Source organism: Sphaeramia orbicularis, chromosome 4, assembly GCF_902148855.1.
Source record: "Sphaeramia orbicularis chromosome 4, fSphaOr1.1, whole genome shotgun sequence".
In the NCBI taxonomy this organism is placed as follows: Eukaryota; Metazoa; Chordata; class Actinopteri; order Kurtiformes; family Apogonidae; genus Sphaeramia; species Sphaeramia orbicularis.
The window spans coordinates 20,797,608-20,819,921 of NC_043960.1; positions in this window are offsets into that span (position 1 = coordinate 20,797,608).

Here is a 22,314-nt window from a genome sequence, read left to right on the forward strand (position 1 = left end):
GACTTTTTTCTCAGAATTCTGACTTCAATCTCAGAATTCTGACTTTTTTCTCAGAATTCTGACTCTAATCTCAGAATTCTGTCTTTAATCTTGGAATTCTGATTTTTTTTTTCTCAGAATTCTGATTTTAATCTGGGAATTCTGACTTTTTTCTCAGAATTCTGACTTTAATCTCAGAATTCTGTCTTTAATCTTGGAATTCTGATTTTTTTTTTTTCTCAGAATTCTGACTTTAATCTCAGAATTCTGTCTTTAATCTGGGAATTCTGACTTTTTTCTCAGAATTCTGACTTTAATCTCAGAATTCTGTCTTTAATCTGGGAATTCTGACTTTTTTCACAGAATTCTGTCTTTCATCTTGGAATTCTGACTTTTTCTTCAGAATTCTGACTTTAATCTCAGAATTTTGACTTTTTTCACAGAATTTTGACTGTTTTTCTGTAGAAATTCTGTCTTTAATCTTGGAATTCTGACTTTTTTTCTCAGAATTCTGACTTTAATCTCAGAATTCTGTCTCTAATCTGGGAATTCTGACTTTTTTCTCAGAATTCTGACTTTTTTCTCAGAATTCTGTCTTTAATCTTGGAATTCTGATTTTTTTTTCTCAGAATTCTGACTTTAATCTCAGAATTCTGTCTTTAATCTGGGAATTCTGACTTTTTTCTCAGAATTCTGACTTTAATCTCAGAATTCTGTCTTTAATCTGGGAATTCTGACTTTTTTCACAGAATTCTGACTTTTTTTCGCAGAATTCTGTCTTTCATCTTGGAATTCTGACTTTTTTCTTCAGAATTCTGACTTTAATCTCAGAATTCTGACTTTTTTCACAGAATTCTGACTTTTTTTCTGTAGAAATTCTGTCTTTAATCTTGGAATTCTGACTTTTTTTCTCAGAATTCTGACTTTAATCCCAGAATTCTGTCTTTAATCTGGGAATTCTGACTTTTTCACAGAATTCAGACTTCTTTTTTTTCCCATAGAATTCTGTCTTTAATCTTGGAATTCTTACTTTTTTCTCAGAATAACAATTAAAAAAATATATTGGACCTTCTATTTTTTCCAGTGGCCCTAATCCTCTTCTGTAATTATCTGCAAAATATCCAGTCTATTTTCAGTTTATTTTATGACTGATGTGAATCATCCACTCCTGCTGCTTTTCTGGTTTATTAGAATGTGGTGAAGAGGATGATGAGAATTATCTATGATGTTAAACACTTTCCCAGCTTTCCCAAACATGGTAAAATCTTTGAAATAATAGGCTAATACTTTGTCAGATGTAGTGTGATATTGTTGTTAAACCAAAATAATGTTCTTATTTTATCACGTGGGTAAGATTTCATATATTTCGGAAGTATATGAGAATTACTGTACAGCTGCTTTAGCCTCTGAGAAGTGAATGAGCTGCTGGCTTATCTGGAATTCTTTACACTGCAGCCACCAGTGTGTGATTTTCAACAGTTGATCTAAAATATTGCATAATTGGTTGCATTGCCTCATGGGAAAGCATCTCGATATCCTTTTCCAGTTGATTGCCTCTATTTGCATTTCTGAAGCAGCAGCAAGAATGGCAGATTTGTATGCAGCGATGTGCCTGAGACTTTTGTACATACGCTACCACTTTTACGTATTCACTCGCCGCACACTGATCTGCAAACAGATTACATTTCAGTCATTGAGTAGTTGGGGAAATTAAAACACTCTCAAATACCTCCACATTTTTTAAACAGGAATGAAAATTTATAACCCTACATAGGAATTAGAGGCTGCGATAAAGATAAGCCATGAATATACTGATAATGAAAATTGCATAATGTGTTTCAGCAAATTAAATATAATCGGCTTCAGGTTTGGTAAGTTTTAAGTTTATAGATGTAATAATTTGTGAGAGCTATCACTTACTATATTTCTCACAGTGTCGGTAGAAATTGGTTGCTGTGCAATTACACTGACAGAAAGTACACGCATGAGTGGATTTCACTTGAGGGGTCAGAGTGCAATAGAATGAAATCATATAGTATGTACTTCTAAGGACAAGACCTATCAAGGCTTGGAAAAGGGACGGTGTGAGTAAACCAATTGATTTCTGACATGTTAAAGTAGTGATATTTTGCTTTTTTACATGGAATTATGCATTTTAAAACATTTCCCTGTGCTCTACATAAACTGTAAATGCTATGCTTGGGTCTGAATTCTTCATTAATTCAACTCCACAGGTCCATCTTCAACCCTATTTCTGAGTAATGACACCAGAAAGGTCGTTTTGAGCGCTGGCCCTTTAAATGCACATGAGCCCACCCCCTCCACATTGTTGACTGTGCGCTCTGTCCCGTTCAGCCATTTGAGTTTATTAATACAACCAACAACTGAACATTTTAGGTAATCGACATATTTTCAGTATGGACTAAAACTGCTGCTGCTGCTGACAAACAATTACGTTCATCGGAAGTCTTGACCTTATATGTACAAATGTCATGACGTAACTAGTGATAAAATGTAACAAATTAAGAAGGAATTAAAACAGGTTGTAGAAATCCACTCGATTGTTGCCCAAATGAACATAAAGATAGCTTTGCAGCACCTGGAGGGTTCAAATTCAAACTTCATGAACTATTACACTGTAAGCCCAGAAGTTGTATTTACTAAAATGCTTTAATTACAATGTACTTAAATGATTTAAGTTTTATTACTTTACTCTAAAATGTTCAGTATATGCTACTAATTTGTAGACATAGTTGAAAGTATGAAAAAGTTAAAGTTGAATGGATTTAAATCACTAAGTTTTAGTCATGACCACACCTTTTTATCTCTGCATTGCATTGTGGGTATTGGGCATGTTGTTGAAAATGTGTTCTTTTTCTGTGCAGGGGTTCAGCGGGGTTGTGGTGTTAGTGTTAATTTGGACTTAAAGTGTATATGCCAATGTTTACTGGCCTTTTTGTGTTTGTTTCTGTATTTTGGTAGAGTGGCACCATGAGTCAGAGCCGTAGGCCCAACAATGGCTTTCCTGTTTATCTATGATTGTTCTTGGCTAATGGATATCTTAATACTTTCTATCCTGACAAATTACACTGAGCTAACTTCCATCCATGCTACAATATATAAAGTTGAATAATTATAAAAAGCACTATATATTGCAAAAGATTTTAATTTAAATCAACTTGGAACTGAATCCAATGAACTGATAATATTCAGTCTAATGATCATACAAAGCAATTGACATTGCAACAAATTTTAAGTTAAATTAACTTGGCATTTAGCGTGTTGGACTTAAAATAGCAATTCCATTCAAATCAAGCATTTAAGTTTAATACACTCAAGTTTTCATTACTCATTACTTAAATTTTTTAAGGCAACGAGTTACCTGAGATTTTTTAAGTAAACTCAACTATCCGGTCTTACAGTGTAGGGTCCAAATACACAAATAAATGTACCAAAGATTAATAAAAGTGGGTTCAGCAAAATATGACCCCTTTGAAATATGGATGCTTCTATGAAACTGGTCCCTAAAAACAGGACATGGGGGCTAAGAATTCAAACAAGATATAGACTAATGTTATGAAGCACGTTTGGAAGCATTTTGGGTCTATTTTAAAAATAAATATTTAGTGAGATAAAAGAGAAACTATTTTTCAGATAAAACACATTTTATATTATTTTTTTATACAAAAATTTGCATGTAACACAGGAAAAATGACATGGAAATTATATGCTACTATTTTTTCTAATATCTTTTTATTCTCTCACAGGTACATTTTGGGAATCCAACTAATTATGCGAGGCAGAGTGTTTGACAAAAATGGCCGCTGTTGCAAAATCGCTCGCGATTGATATATGTTTACATGGGCAGGTTCTGCATGTAACACCAGTGGACACGATGGGTTACACACGAAACCTGGAATGAGACTTCTGATTCATGAAAAACCTGCTTGTCTGGATTAGAAAAACCACTAGGATCGTCAAATTTAACCCTGTGTCTTTATTTATAGCGGTATAGAAGACCATTTCAAGTCATGTTTTCCAGATCAAATGCACTGACACCTAGGTAGCTTTTCCTGTCCCAATTTGGGTCCTATTTTTGGCCCCAATATTTAATTAAAAATTCATTAATTTTGGGATGACCCAGAGCAAGAGTATGATTTTTTTGCATTATCTGAGGTCATCATTAGGTACATCCTGGGGGGAAATATGTCTAAATTTCTCTTTTATTTTTGGGTCTAAAAAGCAGGAAAAGTGCCAGGTACCAAAATGAACCCAGTTTCATAGAAGCACCCATATGGAGAAATTCACCTCAGTCCAGGTACCCTTTTATTTTACTTTTTATCTGTGATCACCTCTGGAAATCTGATTTACTCGAGTATTTACTGTCTTATCCCCTGAGTACATAGTCTTATTTTATCATAACAAGTACATTTGGAAATGAGAGATGCATTATGATATCCTGAATACAAGGACAGTCTTCCCTAGTATTTCAGCTATTTCACTGCTAAACCCATATGGACAAATTAAAGCATACTATCATATGTCGGCCTGTCTTGAATAAATACTGGATCTGAATACAGATTTTAGATGTTTTTAAAGGATCGGATGATAATATCTTTCAGCATGATCAATTTCCTTCTAATCCAGAGGATGATTTTCTTAATCATCCTCTGGATTGGAAGGAAATTGAGAGCATATTTTAATTTCTAAAATATGTTGGGGTTTTTTAAATGATTTTCTGATCGTAGTACTCACAGTATTGGCAATAAAATCACGTATATTGCAGTAACTTAGAAAAAAACCAATAACAGAAACATGTATTCCAATCCTTGGAGTATGCCTTCAGGATCAAAGAACGTATAATTTAGTTTCATGTACAACACTATCCAATGAGTGCAGGTATGGAAGGAAGGTTGGACTAAAAGAGCTGGTCTCCGTGTGCATCAAACTGAACCATGATTTGATTTATTTACAGTTGTGGAAAAAATTATTAGACCACCCTTGTTTTCTTAATGCCTGGTACAACTAAAGGTACATTATTTGTTTGGACAAATATAATGGTAACAACAAAAATAGCTCATAAGAGTTTAATTTCACTAGTAGCTCTCGGACATGTAGGGAATTTGCCTGGAAAAATCTTATAAGATTTTTTATTACACCCAAGTTTAAAAGTAAACAGTTACAGAGGCATCAGGAATGTTGGAGAGAATGCGGGGACATGGATGTTGACCATTCTCATGTTTTTTGGAAATGTTCAAAACTTTCGGAATATTGGGAAATGATCTGCAATGTCCTATGTCAAGTATTAGGATACACAGTTCCAAAGAAACCTGAAATTCTTTATTTATGCAGCTTTGGTGATGACACTATACGTGAATACGATAAATATTTGGTAAAGGTGATGTTGATAGCTGCAAAAAAAATGTATAACAAGGAATTGGGGGAAGATGAACGTACCATCAAAGGATCAATGGATAACTACTATCGAGGACATATTTCTAATGGAAAAACTAACACACAGATTGAGACTACAAGAACCGCAAATGAACAAAAAGTGGAAAAAATGGACAGTATATAAGCAAAATAATTGATAAGACTGTGCTACCCAGACTGATTTATGTTGTTGTGTTTTCTTTTTGTTGTTGTTCTTTTAAAACTAATAAAACATAAGTTACAAAAAAAAAAAAAAAGAGTTTAATTTCAGAGCTGACATCTAGCCATTTTCCATGTTTTCTTGATAATAGCCAAAATCACTTCACTTCTCACATCAATATCTATGGCATTGTACTGACAAAAACAATGCTTTTAGGCATTCCATGTTTTCTTTTCTGTCTGTTTTAGTCACATGATACACACAGGAGTTCGTACTTGATTGCATAACCATTGTTTTTGATGACTTTTGATGATCTAATAATTTTTTCCGCCACTTTATGTGATTAATTTGAGATCAATCATGGAAAATTAAGGAAAGTTATTGTGATAAAAGAACCTTGACCAGAGAATGCAAGAAGTTGAAAAGAAGGCAAATTAGCAGTAAGTTGAAGTCATACAGAAATCTGTAAAGTGAGATGCAGGACATGTCAGTTTACTACAAAAACTAAAAACTAATCCAATCTGATCTACTTTATTTATATTACACATTTAAGCAACAAGAACGTTTCCAAAGTGCTGCGCATAAAAACAATAAAACAAATATTATCATATGTAGCTTTACCAGTCCTCATTAAAATAACAAAAACTAGTAAGCCAGAATAAAAGGAAATACACTAAAAACAATAAATAAGTACATAAAACTAAAACAATGCTATAAATAAAACAATAAAATCAAATAGTTAAAAGTAATAAAATAAATAAAAGACACAGACACAAAACTAAGCGGATGAAAAATACATAATGGAACAAAAACTTGACCCTTGAACCAAATCTTCAGGTGTGAATGTGACTTTTCTGAAACTCCATGTGTTAAAGCAGCTGAAGAAAAAAGTATGAAGAAGAAAATGAGATAGAAATGTGAGAAAATAAGTATTATGACATTTTATTCAAATTAGCGACGGATCTGTCTATTTTGAGTTGGCAAGGCACCAGATGACTCTTATTTCAAGGTAACATATGAAAAAAAGGCTGTAAATACTGGTGTAAATTATGCAGCGAGGGTGTGGAGGCAGTCCGCTGGTTGTATTCCTGTAGAACAATGCTAATGTGTTCAGCTCATGGAAACAGAATGAACAGTCTCAAATGTTACACTGCCTTCATGTCTTCATTATTAAAATAATGCAATATTCAATTCTGAAATAATATTAGAATTTTTTTTTTTTTTTTTTCAGTTCTGGTGCTGTTTTATTTTTAACTCTCATAAACCTAACCAGCTTCCAGCGACTAAAAGCATCTACTGATCTGAAAGGTTTAATAAGTTTTGATCCACCAATCCATCAACACATTGAAATAATTCAAATAAAATTCAAATCCAGACCCAAAATTCACCTTTTCAGAACAGCCTACCTATAGCCTATAAGTTTTACTCTCCATTTTATATCTTCATTTCTATATATCGTAATTATTCTTTTATCTATTGTTTATTTCTTTGTCTGTTATGCATTGTCTGTTTTACCTTGTTGTACAGTGTCCTTGGGTGGCTTGAAAGGCATTTATAAAATTTATTATTATTATTATCATTATTATTATTATTATTATTATTATTATTATTATTATTATTATTATTATTATTATTAAAAATGAAACATTTTGACATTCAGAGGCTCCATAGCGAACATGGAAACACAGTCATCCTCTGCATTGAGTCACTATTAAAATCCATGTAGTTTGACGAACAGGGTTTCTGCAGGTATCAGCAAATCTAATTTAATGCTTTTTAATGCCACTTTAAACAAATTTAATGCCCATGTCCAACTGCAGATACAGTTTTAAGTATAGTTTTATGACTGTTTACCATCGACAGGCTTTAACCAGGTTCTGAATAGTACCTCCTCCAATCACTTCTGCTAAAACTGACATTTTCCCATTTTTCCGACATTTGCTAATATTCCCTCCACTCTTTCACGACAGCACGAGCACGCTCACAGCACGTTGCATTCCAAGCATCCAATGTTGTGACTGCATGTATCGGCCATAAACAATAACCAATTAAAGGGTTCTGCCTGTCAATCATCACACTATACTTCCAATCAAAATTATTAAATGTTTATAAAATCAAAATAAATCATGAATAACAAATCCTTTTTTTCCGTCAAGTGTATTTAATGTTTTAATGCCTCTGGACATTGAATTTAATGCGTTTTTAATGCCATTTAAGACCTTAATTTTCACAAAATCTATTTAATGACTTTTAATGCTTTTTAACGACCCACAGAAACCCTGACAAATGAAAGTGGTTAAAATGCTTAGTTTTTATGTTCAATTCATGATATATTCATTCGTACATTGTTAGAAAATTAAATATAGCAAAATACATGATTTCACAGAAAAAAATTTAACCCATAAAGACCCAGTGCTACTTTTGAGGCTGTTCCAAAATATTTTTTCCTCTATATTTAACCTTTCTTTAGTGATTAGTCACCATTTACTATAATATTAGGCTCTGTATTTTGTTTTTCCACTGAAAATAAAGTATATACATATATTTAATTTATTGATCATGTAGGTGTTCATAAAACCTCAGATTAAAGTTGAGGGTTCATCAAAATACATCATTATTTGAACATAAATCCAGTGTCTCCATCTGTTGTCATTGATCCAACTCCATGGGTTTTACTGGTTTATCAATGTTGTAGAAGATGACAGTGTTTCCACGTTCACTATGGCGCCTCTGAATGTCCAAATGGATATCTGATGACCATGAAAAGATGAAAAACTGTATTTTACACCAATTATTTACATGTATTGATAGGTTTAGTGGATCAACAGGTATTAAACAGTTTATATCAATACATTTATTTGGTTGCCAGTGGCTGTTTGGGCCGTTATGGGTTAAAACAGAGAATATCCTTAAAATAAATGGTGATAAATTACTTTAAAACATGTCATTAGGAAGTCACCATAAAAAATAGTTCTAGGTCTTTAAGGGTTCATAAGCAGATCTGAACAGGACACATTTACACCTTGTATTAATATGGGTTTTTCCTTACATGTTAGATTTTAGTACAAGGTGTAAATGGCATTTCTTATGGTCATGCATAAGAAAGGGTTAGTTACTCTGATATAAAGTTATTTATGTTTTTACTGATAATTATAGGAGAATTTTAAAGTCTAATGTAGGCTTGTAATTAAATTTCCTCCTTTAGAGTCTCCTAACTATGTTAACATTAAGCCTATCTTTGACACGTTCTTAAACTCATGCCACTAATGAAACACTCCTTTTCCTAATTGATGCTTTGATTATTAAAATGAAAAAAAAAAAAAAAAAAAATCCCAAGAGTTAGAAGTTAGTCAAGAGCAGTGTGATGCAGCAAAAACTAATTAAAAATAAAGCAATAGTTGAAACTAGTTAAATCCCCAAACTAAACTGGTATTTGACCCATGAAGACCCAGAGCAACTTTTATAACAGTTCCCAAATTAAATTTTCTCTCCGTTCAACCTTTCTTAAGTGATTTATCACCATTTATTAAAACATTATCCTCTGTATTTTGCACTTTTTTCAGTCTAAATCATGTATTTTCTCATATTTAATTCCCTGATCATACAGATTTAATTCCCTGATCATACAGATGGTCATTAAAGCTAAAAAGTAAAAAAAGTAAAATTGACAGTTATTATCAGGGTACGATTTGTCAAAAAAAACAGAGGGGGGGATGTTCTGTTGTTTTTTTGTCGGAGCGGGGGGTTGGGGGCCCAGCAGTTATATATGTGGAGGTACAGTCCATAACTAACGCTGATGTGAAACGAAAGTGAAGCTTTACATGCTTTCATCCAACTCCTGGGTTCTATTCCGGATCTTACACGAAATTTTCACAACTTCTAACTAGTATGAACTGAATCCCCTCCACTGCTCTACGGCCCCCCTCACAAATGCCGGGCCCCATGAATTTGTTACATTTACCCTCCCTTTACGACACCCCAGTGCATGAGGACGTTCGTGAATTATGAGACTGACGACAGTTAGGTTCAGGTGAACGTTAGTGTCAGTAGTGTAGGATATACAGGAGGTGGAAGAAAACTCAGTCACAACCTGTCTGTTATTTCAATTGGGTGGTTGTTCCCCCTGAGGATGAAATTCATTGAGCAGAAGTAGGGATGTAAACCCCCCCAACAAATCGCACCCTGGTTATTATGTCAAAAACAGAGAAAACTGAAGAAAAAGTGACTTTTTCAGCAAAATATATCATTAACTGAATATGAAACCACTGTCACTGATCCAACTCCATGGGTTTTACTGGTGAGTAAATGTTGTAGAACACAGGTGTCAAACATGCGGCCCGGGGACCAAATCTGGCCCGCCAAAGGTTCCAATCTGGCCCGCAGGATGAAAGTGCAAAAATGAACCTGAACAGTCAAGGTTGTCCAAATCATTTTGGTTCAGGTTCCACATACAGACCAATGTGACCTACAGTAAAAATAACAACACAACAACCTATAAATAATGACAACGACAAATTTTCTTGGCGAAAAATTATATTGAAAAAATTGAAGCGAAAAAAATAGCATTACACTGTGAAAATATTTACATTTACAAACCTATTCTTTCACAATAAAATGCGAATAAATACATAAATAAAAACAAAGATGAACAACCCGAAATGTGCAATTTTAACAATATTCTGCCTGTTACTAAATATTTTTGCATTTATGGATTCACTGTGATCTGTAGTTGTGTTAATAATAAGAGATGTAATATTGTAAAAATTGTTCAAATTTTAGTTCCAAACTCCAAAACTTTAACAATATTCTGCCTGTTACCAAATGTTTATGTAATGTTGTGTGTAAATGCACATGTATAAATAATAAGTTGAGGCATAATATTGTTAAAATTGCACTAATTTTTCAAATAAAATTTCATTTTTTTCAGGTTATTCACGTCTTTTTTGTAAAATGTAAGTATCATCATTTAATTGGGAGTTTTTTGTACTAAAACAAAAAGAAAAACTTGAATTTGTCATTATTTAGAGGTTATTAAGTCATTATTTTACTGGTCTGGCCTGCTTGAGATCACATTGGGCTAAATATGGCCCCTGAATCAAAATGAGTTTGACACCCCTGTTGTAGAAGATGACAGTGTTTCCACGTTCACTACGGAGCCTCTGAACATCCAAATGGGCCATATCTGATGACCATGAAAAGATGAAGAACTGTGTTTTACGCCAATTATTTACATGGATTGATAGGACTAGTGGCTCAACAGGAATTAAACATTTTACTACAGTAGACGATTTGGTTGGATAGTGGATGTTTGGGTCTTTATGGGTTAAGGTGAGAGTAGAGGACAGAACTGAGGGTAAACAGAGGTATTTTCTGTGGTTGTTAGGAAACAGGGAGTAGATGGAGGCACAAAACAATAGAGATTATTATAGACACTGAAGAAGAGATCAGCAGTGACGTTCACCCTCACAAACACACTCTTGCACACACTCTCCACCCTGGTATTGGGTTTTGCAGGACTCCATTATCAAAACTGCCAGCATAAACTGAAGTGAAATTTCAGCTAACAAGGCCTTGAGCAAGGAACGTTATATTTAATGGTATGGAGAAGAAAAACACAGTGAGCAGATACAAAACAAGATATCAGGAATGTTTACTTTAAATGAAAACTGACTGAGGTGTGGCCAGAATGTGAAACATGTGAATCTTCTGATGTAATTCATTTGATTTACACAGCAGCACAAGAACCCTCAGGAGCACATCCACAGCCTGTAATGGTTTATATATATGGATTCAATTGAACACAGTAAACAGAGCAAGGTTTTAAAAGAGCTTATTACGAACAGCAAAACTAGATACTAGAAACGGCCGGATCTTCTCTGTGGATTTAGCGATGCAGGTAAGATGAGGACTGGAATGGATGGAGAACGAGGTGCAGCTCATTAGTGTTGGAAAACTGGATAAAGTAGGTGAGGGACTGGAACCAGACAAAGAGGGAGGGCAGCTTATCAGAGAGGAGGGGAAAGGAGTTTAGATGGAGGATTTATGTGCTGAGCTGGGTTATCTAGACCAAACTCACCAAGAAAAAGTTAGGCTGAAGGCTGGAGGTCAGAACGTAAGTAAGCAGACCCGAGAGGCTAAATTCAGACAAATCTGTAGAGCAGCGACTCTACAAACAGGAAGTGCATTCAACGAAGTGAACAAGTCAGGTAATGACTGGGTTAAAAGAAGATTTACTTAGCAACACTGTTGGATCAGACACTGGTCTTCAGGGAGGAAAAAAGGGATTCAATATCATTTAACAGGCGAAATCAGGCTGACAATCCAGGACAGACTGTAAATGATCACCCTTGGAGACTGCGAGCTGCAATCTCCAAGGGTGATAAAGCTCTGTAATACTCCCAAAAGTAGTTTCTCACCTTTCATCTCAGCCCCTCCCACCAGAGATGTGAGTGGAGGAATCAAGAATTTATTTACCTGGGTAAAAGAATTCCTGGTAATCTATGTGGCTTGTGTTTCCACCGCTCCCCAAACTCCTGCTGATTTTCATATGAGCATATAGATGAGTTTCAATGTTTACTAAGAACAGCGACGTCATTAAGATGCGCATGCAACTCGGAGGTAAAAACACGAGTACCAGCTACCAGCTGGCTCACATCAGCCGCGTACACCTCCAGGCTCTGCCCCGGAACTGGTGAACGAGCCGATATGTTAGCTCTAAAACGGTCCATTAACTGTCTCTGTCCAAAAGCCGATCCCATCTTCTCTTTCACAGCCGCATAATTTGACCTGACCGCATGGGGAAGGCTGTCCCATAGTAGAAAAGCAGACTGGCACAGACGGGTGGGGAGTATTGTCACCAGCACCCCGCTGAACTCACCGGTGTCGCCCGCCGTAGCTCCGACTGCCACTTCCAGCTGCTTTACCCAGCTGAGGAAACTCAAAGGCAGCAGGTAGATCCACAATCACTCTGTCTCTATAGGGTGATAGTCCAGGGGAAGCCCTCCTGGTAGGTTTAAAGGGGTCTTCATCACAGTACTGCATGATGACAATTCTTTTTTTCCACGCCGCTAAGCGCAACATACTAACTATACTGAGAAGCTAGGCTAACCGTGGTAATAACTATAAACAGCGGTTGGCAGAACACAACCACCGCTGCCACCAATGGAACCCAGCGGTCTTTCTGCTGAACTTATACTTGATGAAAGCTGAGTAATAAACACACACAGGAGTTTAGCAGATCCATCCACAGGTACGGGTTTTATTCCACCACATTTTCGTTTAACACGCTATGAACTCGGCATGACTTCTCCCTCCAAGATGCACGCGTAACAAGACTTAATGTATGCATACATGACATGAAACTTCTCTATAGTGACGAGGTCCAGGGTCTTGTGAGTGAATTTGGAAAAACACTAAAAAGTGTATTCCGATGGACAGACAATAATTATAATGCAACTTGTAGGATTGAGGAAATGGACCTCGTTGTCCATCCGCTTCTTGTAACTTATATGTTTTTGCTTCATTTTCCATATTATCAGAACATAAATAAAGCTTGTAGAAATAAATAAACAAGTTTGCAGCCACACATTAGCCACTTTTACACAGAGATCCTGGAAAAAAGTTGAGATGGTGATCCCACCTTTTTTCCGCCATTGACTGATCTCCACAGCTAAGCCAAGGGAGTAACAGAAGTGAGACAGGCTGCACTTTTACACAGAGGACCTGCGTTCTGGAATCAAAGGGGCAGCGATGCAGTGTAGCATGTAGTGCGACGAATAACTTGCACCTCAGAAATATCCTGAGCATAGTGGTGTTGCTAACCTCTCCAGAGGTTACCGTTCCGCAAATGTTAGCATAGATAGAAGCAGCAGCTTGCAGAGCTCCCCATCTCCCTAGTTCGACATCTTTCTGGTCACGTTTGATATGTTTGTTTACTGTACAAGGCCCATGCTCATTTTTAAATCCCCCCAGCGTGGGGGTCGCGCACACAATGCACCATCAAAATGACACCTTGGTTGCAGAATGAGAGTCGTTCCTTTTACATAGCGTTCCGGAATCATGATTCCACCTTTGTCACAGCTCTGTTACTACCTACAGAGGCATTACAGAGGTAATAAGCGATAAAGGTGGGACCAAATGATCCCACCATTTCATTTACACAGATGTCGTACCAGAATAAAGGTGAAATATTACCGTTACAGAAGTGCTGTGTTAAAAGGGCTACAGACTTAAACACTGTGGTTACTGCAAGTGCAGAACGCTACAAGTGTGTTCCACCAATCAGCATTCTTCAACACAGCCCCACCCCTCAAGAATTTGAAAAGTCCTACCCCCTTACTAGAAACATTTCTCAGGGAAAGGGGTTTGGGGTTGAGGAAAAGTTATTTTACCCTGGTAATTCTGTAGGAAACATGCAAAGGTTTTCAAAATCCCATGTAAAGTTAAAGTTCATGCAGTCGAATAGGGGTTAATGTGTACTTTAAGGAACTGAGACATTCTTCAAGATGATGCATGAAGGTTATTGTCTTGGGTCACAATCGAACATTGAGGAGTCAAACTATATGGAGGTGAAAAATAGGCAGAGAACTGGACAAGAGTCAGCTAAACAACTATAGTGTGTACTGTCCCATTGACGATAGATAACAGGCAGAGTCATGTGGGCTGTGATCAACTCACTCATCAGCTGATTTAGGACCTTCATAGCTTCTGTTTATTGAATAAAACAGCCTGTAACATCCTTACAGTGTAAAGGCTGAGGAGAAGCTCGAGAGTTCAAGAGAATCGGAAAAATGGGAAGTAGTGGCGAGCTGACTTTGATGCCATGGTTGATAACTGATGGGACGCAAGTGATCCTGGAAGGTGGGTGGGATCAGGTGCACCTGCAGACCTGAATTCTGAGGTACGAACGGATCATGCAGACGAGGGGTGGTGGTGGTGAATGAATCGTAAGATGGGTGGGGGTGGTGGGGGTTCAGTCCGTGCTATACCTCAGGAGTACACGCAGATCATATGACTGTAGAAGTGAAACTTAAGACGCTTTACAAATTCCTGTAAGAATTGTAAATGGGAGGGGTTGAATCGTAAGACGCGCGGGGGGGGGGGGGCGAGTGTAATACGTAAGAACAAGGGAGGGATGTAGACCTGCTGGAGGTGCCAATGACTGGAATTATTGGAGGGAAAATTGCAGGGAGGAGGGAATGGCTAGACAGGTGAAGAGAAAATACATGGAAGGAAATCTAGTAGTGTTAGAGAAAATGACAGAGACAGTGAATAGTAGGGGTCAGTGACAGAATGCTCTGCTTAATAATAATAATAATAATAATAATGGATTAGATTTTATATAGCGCTTTTCTAGACACCCAAAGCGCTTTACTTTATTGATCCATTATTCATTCGCTCTCACATTCTCCCTCTGGTGGTGCACTATAACATATAGCCTGCAGTCAAATGAAGGATATACTATCAAGTAAATGAAGACAGTAGAGAAGTGCTTTGGCAGGTTAACATGTAAATTAGACACCGTAGAGAATAATTTGTCCTCTGTTCACACAAACATGCTCAGGGAGAAGGAGAGTATAATTCCTTTCTCGTGGATGCATATTATGTCATGAGTGCACATAATTGACTCTTTTCCTCAAGTCTTCTTCAACACAACCCCATAACCTACAAGGAACAGCTGGTCTTAGTAACACCTAAGCCTCTGAAATGATGTATATACAAAATAAATGCAATTATATGTAAAATGCTGACTAACTTATCGCTTTTATTTTTTCATTATAAGAATCATAATTTTAAATATTTGTGCGCAGGTGCATGTCTGTACCAACATGCATGTAACTAAGTCAGGCTCTGTCGGCCTTTGGTGCCACTTAACTGCTCCCCCATCTGCTTTCTGTTTTCCTGATGGAGCACAGTGCCAAGGGAGGCCTTCTGCAGCACAGACCCGCCTGGCCTGGACCCATGATGCACCAGGCAGGCAGCCCCTGTTAGCTGCAGTGACAAAAGAGTCTGTTGGGTTTGTGTTTAATGAGGCGGTACTGTGTATTCATTCAATAATAACAGCCATATGGTTGTCATCGCCGAACATGCCTCCTCACTTTGCTGGAAAGTTCGGCATTGTCTCCAAGGGAAGACAATTAGCATGGTGATGTGCAGTGTATTAGGTGGGAGTGACTTTCTTCTGTTTGGTAATGAGTGTGTTTGCAATTTTAGTATCGGACAATATCAGTTAAAAGTTTCTCATGCTTGTTATCTAACATTATATCCCATATAAAATCCAATAAAGTCACATTTTCACCCCACCCTCCCAATATTCATTTATTATGTACATAAATCATTTTTATTATGTACCGTCTGTTTTGTTTCTTGAAAAATACATAAACTATCAATAAAAACATGTATTGCATGTAACCAGAGACATTAAATAAACATGTATGTATTATTTATTTAGGATCCTTATTGTTTTCCATGGGTCTTATATATTAATACTGTACATAAATACATAATAATGTATCTTTTTTTTTTTTTTTTAATATAGTTCATTTAACTTCACTTCACTGGAAATGATAGGGTTGGGTAAGACTGCATTTCAATATGCTGCATGGAATGCCCTGCAAAACAACCTAAATCTATCTGAACTTGTTATTATAGGTAAATTTAAAGCTATTTTAAAGGAGCATGAAATCAATGAGCTTGGTCAATGTAACTGTTTTTAAACTTGCACAAATGATTGTTTTGTCAGTATCGATTGTAATTTTTTTTTTTTTTTTTTTTTTTATTATGTGTTGATTATGTCTTATCTTGTCAGAAACTGTGTGTTATGTTGCTTTTCTTGGCCAGGTCACTCTTGAAAAAGAAATTTGCAATCTCAACGAGGCTTTTTTACCTGGTTAAATAAAGGATATATATAATGATGATAGAATTTAAGATTTCTAGGTGGAATAATGTTAATCATAAAAAAGAGGAATAATATAGTAAAAGTACATTACACCAAGAAACACCTCAGCTAAGTCTGAACCATAGCAATAGAGGACAACATGCAGAGACTATGCAGAAGTGTGTCCTGCAGAGATGCTGTAGTATATTCTGCCATTACACCTACTTTGCTCTCCAGTGTGTGTCTCAGGCCATAAAACATCTCCCTATTAGCATCCTAGACACTTAGCTGAGGAGCAGCTACTCTCTTTATATGCAGGCTCAGGCACATGATCATTTCCATTACAATCATTTGGGTGAAAATATGCAGCAGACACAAACATGACATTAATTTTAATGTGCTGCCACAGCTCTGTTCAATTACATTCCATAAAATATTCACAGGGAATCTCGCTCAGATTTAGGTAAAAGGGGTATAGCACAGCAGGAACCTTCCTGGCTGTGCTGTGGGCAGAAGATAATCTATGAGTGTACTGTAAGTAAAGGTAGGACCTGCTGCTGGCCCGCCTTTTCTTTAAGAAACCCATTTAAAGGTGTCGTCAAATATTATATATTGAAAAAAAACAGAGGTTATTAAATTACAGGAAAAATGTTAGTGGTCTCTTCATGGTTGACATTGCCGACTGCAATGGCAATGTCAGACAGCACTCTGTAACATCATCAGAAATGAGGGAACAGGGTCGAGTAGAATCAATATGCACTAGAATTTTTTTTTTTTTTTACCCCTATCTGCAGGTACTTTGAAGGACAATACTGTTTGAACAACTTTTTTATTGTAGAAGAAGAAAAGAAATACTAAATTAACCCTTTCATGCATAGTGGTCACTCCAGTGGACAGTTATTCTCCAGCTGTTCTCTTGAACCTTCATAGATTTTGTTGTTTTCGTTCCGTATCAGCCAACACAGTGGACGCTTATGCACCATCCCATAATAATACACTGACATTCAGACCATTACTGTCACTGATGTAACTGATACTGTAACTACATAAACCTGATCTGCACTAACATGTTTGTGTGTAAACCACTTGTTATTTGTTAGACAAAGTTGTTTTTTTTTTTCTTTTCGCATATTATCTCCATGAAGTGAGTAATAACTAGCATTAGAATATGTTAAACTGTGAGAAAGTATCAGATTAGCAGCATTAAAAACCTTTTTATTTCATTGTTCTCATATCACTTTCTTACAAAAGAGGATTAGGGCCACTGGAAAAAAACATAATGTCCAATATATTTTTTTTTAATTGTTATTCTGAGAAAAAAGTCAGAATTCTGACTAAACTCAGAATTCTGTCTTTTTTCTTCCCTCAGAATTTTGACTATAATCTCAGAATTCTGACTTTTTTCTCATAATAATAAAAAATATATATTGGACCCTATTTTATTTTTTATTTTTATATTTTTTTTCCCAGTGGCTTTAATCCTCTTCCGTACTTTCTGATATTAGGTTTTAAACACACGTTTCTTTACTTCAAAAATTAAATGCATGGACATTTTTGTAACTCCATGAAAAAAAAAAAAATTGATCGCATTGTTTTTTTTTTTTCATGTGTAAGGAGGAATAAAAACACTCGAGAAAAAAATCTTTACTGAGGTTCTCATAATTCATGCATGAAAGGGTTAATATGAGTAAACCACTGTGTTTATTTTGTACATCAGTATCACCCACCCAAAGATACTGTGGGGGGGAGTTGGAGTATCCAGTCTTTGTACATGATCATATGTAAACCTAAGGCAGCATGGGGGTAGTCAACACTGTTGCTTCAAGGCAAGAAGATACTGGGTTCAATTCCAGTGCTGGCCATCATGGGTCTGTCTTCGTGGAGTTTGTTCTCCCTGTGTCTGTGGATGTGAGTAAATCATTTGTATATGTCAGTCCTGCGATAAACCATTAACACGTCCAGGGTGTACTGCACCCATTGGTGACAAGGATGGGCACCAGCACCCCCAAGACCCTTATGAGGATTAAGGGGTTCAGAAAATTAATGTTACATGTATACAGGGTGGGGAAGCAAAATTTACAATATTTTGAGGCAGGGATTGAAAGACAGTGTATGACCAATTAGTTTATTGAAAGTCATGAGAATTTATTTGCCACAAAAAAATTTACATCATAGAAAATGTTTTTATTCTATGTGTCCTCCTTCTTTCTCAATAACTGCCTTCACACGCTTCCTGAAACTTGCGCAAGTGTTCCTCAAATATTCGGGTGACAACTTCTCCCATTCTTCTTTAATAGTATCTTCCAGACTTTCTCGTAATAGTTTTGCTCATAGTCATTCTCTTCTTTCCATTATAAACAGTCTTTATGGACACTCCAACTATTTTTGAAATCTCCTTTGGTGTGACGAGTGCATTCAGCAAATCACACACTCTTTGACGTTTGCTTTCCTGATTACTCATATGGGCAAAAGTTTCTGAAAAGGTATGGATAATAGTGTTAGGTATGATTATGACATCAATATGTTTGGTTTCAAAACAATTGACGTAGTGCCTGCTGAGAAAAAACAACTAAATGTTCATTGTAAATTTTGCTTCCCCACCCTGTACACCTTATCCCAGTTTCTCAGTTGCAGATTAGTTTAGTGACATAAAAAATAAATAAATAAATACAAACAGGACAGCAGCAGCAATGTAAGCATCTCACTTCTGTCTGGACCAATGCAAACATAGAGTTTTGACTTTCAGTTATATAGTTATATATAGATTGGGAAATGAAAAAGCATGAGAATATGACAGTATGTATCAACATTAAAACCAGTCACTGAACACAATCATGACCTCCCCCTCTGCCACCTTTCATGGTCGTTGTTCGTTTTTAACAGAAGAGCTGAAAGTCATGTTTACCTGTTGATTTCATCTACCATAGCTGGTAGTAGATGAATACCAGTGAATACCAGTAAGACAAATCCATGCACTGTTGGCATTTAATCGAGTTAAATCTGCTAGAAACCAAAGTGGCCTCATTTCTGTAGTCACTGTAAGTTTAAAGTTAAGCAGCAGATTCTGAAATGTCAGATTAAATTAATATGTTAAAACATCACAGGTACCTGCGCCAACAACAGCAGTAATGAGAAATATTACCAACGTTTGTCATGTAAACAAGGATATGAGTATCCAAATCCAACGAGTACAACATGAGCTGAACATGACTAAAGAAGCAAATAAGGACTAGAAAAACAAAGTGGAGAGGAAGCTGCTGTACAGCGACATCAGGGAGGTGTGGAAGGGACTTAATAACATCAACTGATACAAGACAAAGTACACCCAGGTGACAGCGGGTGATGTGGACAGAGCTACTGAACTACAACAAATGTGACACTGCCACAGCTGCTACAACCACACCCACTCAGTCTGCTTCCACTTCAGCAGCAGCTCCATCCTCATACTGTTGTTCCTCCAGTTTGGGATTATACCTGCTTCATCCACTACCACACCAGGACCTACACTATGGCTATTCAACAGGCAGCCCGAGGTCCAGAACTGGCCCATCAATCAAAGTGGACCCTCTACCCACAAACAGTAAATAAGTAGTTGTACCCTATGTACGCTGAAACGTACATACGGCTATTTGCAACACTTTACGCCATTTTGCATCACTTTTACAGCACTGCCACTGTTTATGGAAGGCCAGAGGGACCGGCTTCAATATGAAAACACGGCACAACATGACACAAAGTTGACGGTAAAAATAGAAAATTTAACAAAATTTGATTTGTCTTGGTCAGAGGAAAAAGCAAAGCAAAGGACTGCGATGATGTGTGCTATGTTAAAATTTAACGTTGAAAATGTGATGGCGATATGCGGGGTGCAATTTGTCACAAAAGCAGAAGATGGGAATCTTTTTTTTTTTTGTCGGAGCAGGGAGGGGGGGCAGTTATATATGTGGGGGTGTGGTCCATAACTAACGCAACTAACGCTGGCGTGAAATGAAAGTCAAACTTTACGTACTTTCAACGTCCAATTCCCGGGTTCTATTCCTCTATTATACAGCGGATCTTACACGAAATTTTCACCACTTCTAACCTGTCATGTTTACCCCTCCCCCATTTATGGCGCCCCAGTGCATGGGGACGTTTGCAAATTCCGAGACTGCCGACAGTTCGGTTCAGGTGAACGTTAGTGCCAGTAATGTAGGATATAGGTTAGGGCTGTGCAATTAATCGAAATTCAATTACGATTTTGATTATTACATTCAACGATTACAAAAATTATGTAATCGAGAAAAAAACGATTATTAATTTGGAGTTGTTTTAATTCACATACAAGCTACCATGAGCTGCTCAGCCCCGCCCCCCTCTAAGCTCCAGCGTCCAGCTAGCCGGCAGGTCCACCCCACCAGGACAGTTGTACCTAGCGGTCTTGAAAAATGGCAGGAGAATCACAGCAGAAGTGCTTGGTAAACAAAAAAGGCAAGTCAACTTCAACTGTATGGAATCATTTTGGGTTTGATGAAGAAGACAAAGAGCAAAAGCACATCTCGTGCAAAAAATGTTTCGTAGTTGTGTCCGCACCGACCGGTAACACAACAAACCTTTTTAACCATCTAAAGTTTAACCACCGCGACCTTTATGATAATCTTATGAAAAACCAAAACACAAATAAACCAACTCCGTCTACAACTTCGTCCTCAGTGCAATCTTCAATCTCCAAATCTCTTTACGCTGCAATTCCCTACTCATCAACATCGGAGAGACACCAAAAGTTAACAGACTCCATTGCCCATTACCTGGTTAAAGGTATGTGCTCCATTAACACCACTGACAACTCGGGCTTCAGACAAATGGTGAATACACTGGACAAATGCTATGTTTTGCCTTCAAGACATCATTTTACATGAGCTGCTACTACACTGAACATACTTGAATTTATAATTTGCACTTTACGTTTTTTTTTATTTTTTATTGCTACAGTTCTATGGCAAGTCTAGAGCAGTTTAATTCCAGTGCACTATTTGTTTACAAAAGGAAACATACTTGAATTTACAGTGTACTTATTTGCATTCAAAGATATTTTTTTTGTTTCGTACAAAAGTGAACATACTTTGTTTCAGTGTTTAAAAGCTTTATTTATGTTTAAAGAGTATATTTTACATTGTTTTGCAAGAAAAAAATAAACAACTTTAAGGTTAACAAATAATTGTTTTTAATAATCGTGATTTCAATTATTGCTAAAATAATCGTGATTATTGTTTTTTTCTATAATCAAACAGCCCTAATATAGGTGGAAGAAAACTATCACAACCTACCTGTTATTTACATTAGTTGGTTGAGGATGAAATTCATTGAGCAGAAGTAGGGATGTAAAAACCAGGGGAGGGGTTGATCTCCCCCACCCCAACAAATCGCACCCTGGCGTTATGTGTCAATTGTAGATCCAGTATTAGAGCAATACTACAGGGGTCCGGTCTACAGTCCATAGCATTCCGACAATTTGTCCCATGGGAAAAAGAGCTGAATAGCCCTGCCCTACACTGTCTATCACAGTAGCAGTGGTGCAGGTGGAAATACAGAAACTGTGTCCTGGGAAAGCAGCTGATCATGATGGCGTGTGTTCAAAGTTGGTTTAGGACTGTGCTGCCCAACTGTGTGAACCCCTCCAAAAGATCTTCAACATGAGTTTACAGTTGGGAGGTTCCAGTTTGGTGGAAAACACCAGTGCTCAAATTAGAGCATCCAGCTGAGGTAAACAACTGCAGACCAGTGACCCCAATGTCGTAAATCATGAAAACCCTGGAGCACCTGCCTCTGCATCAACAGAGACCCCATGTCAAACATACACTGGTCCCTACATTTTGCATACAAAGAA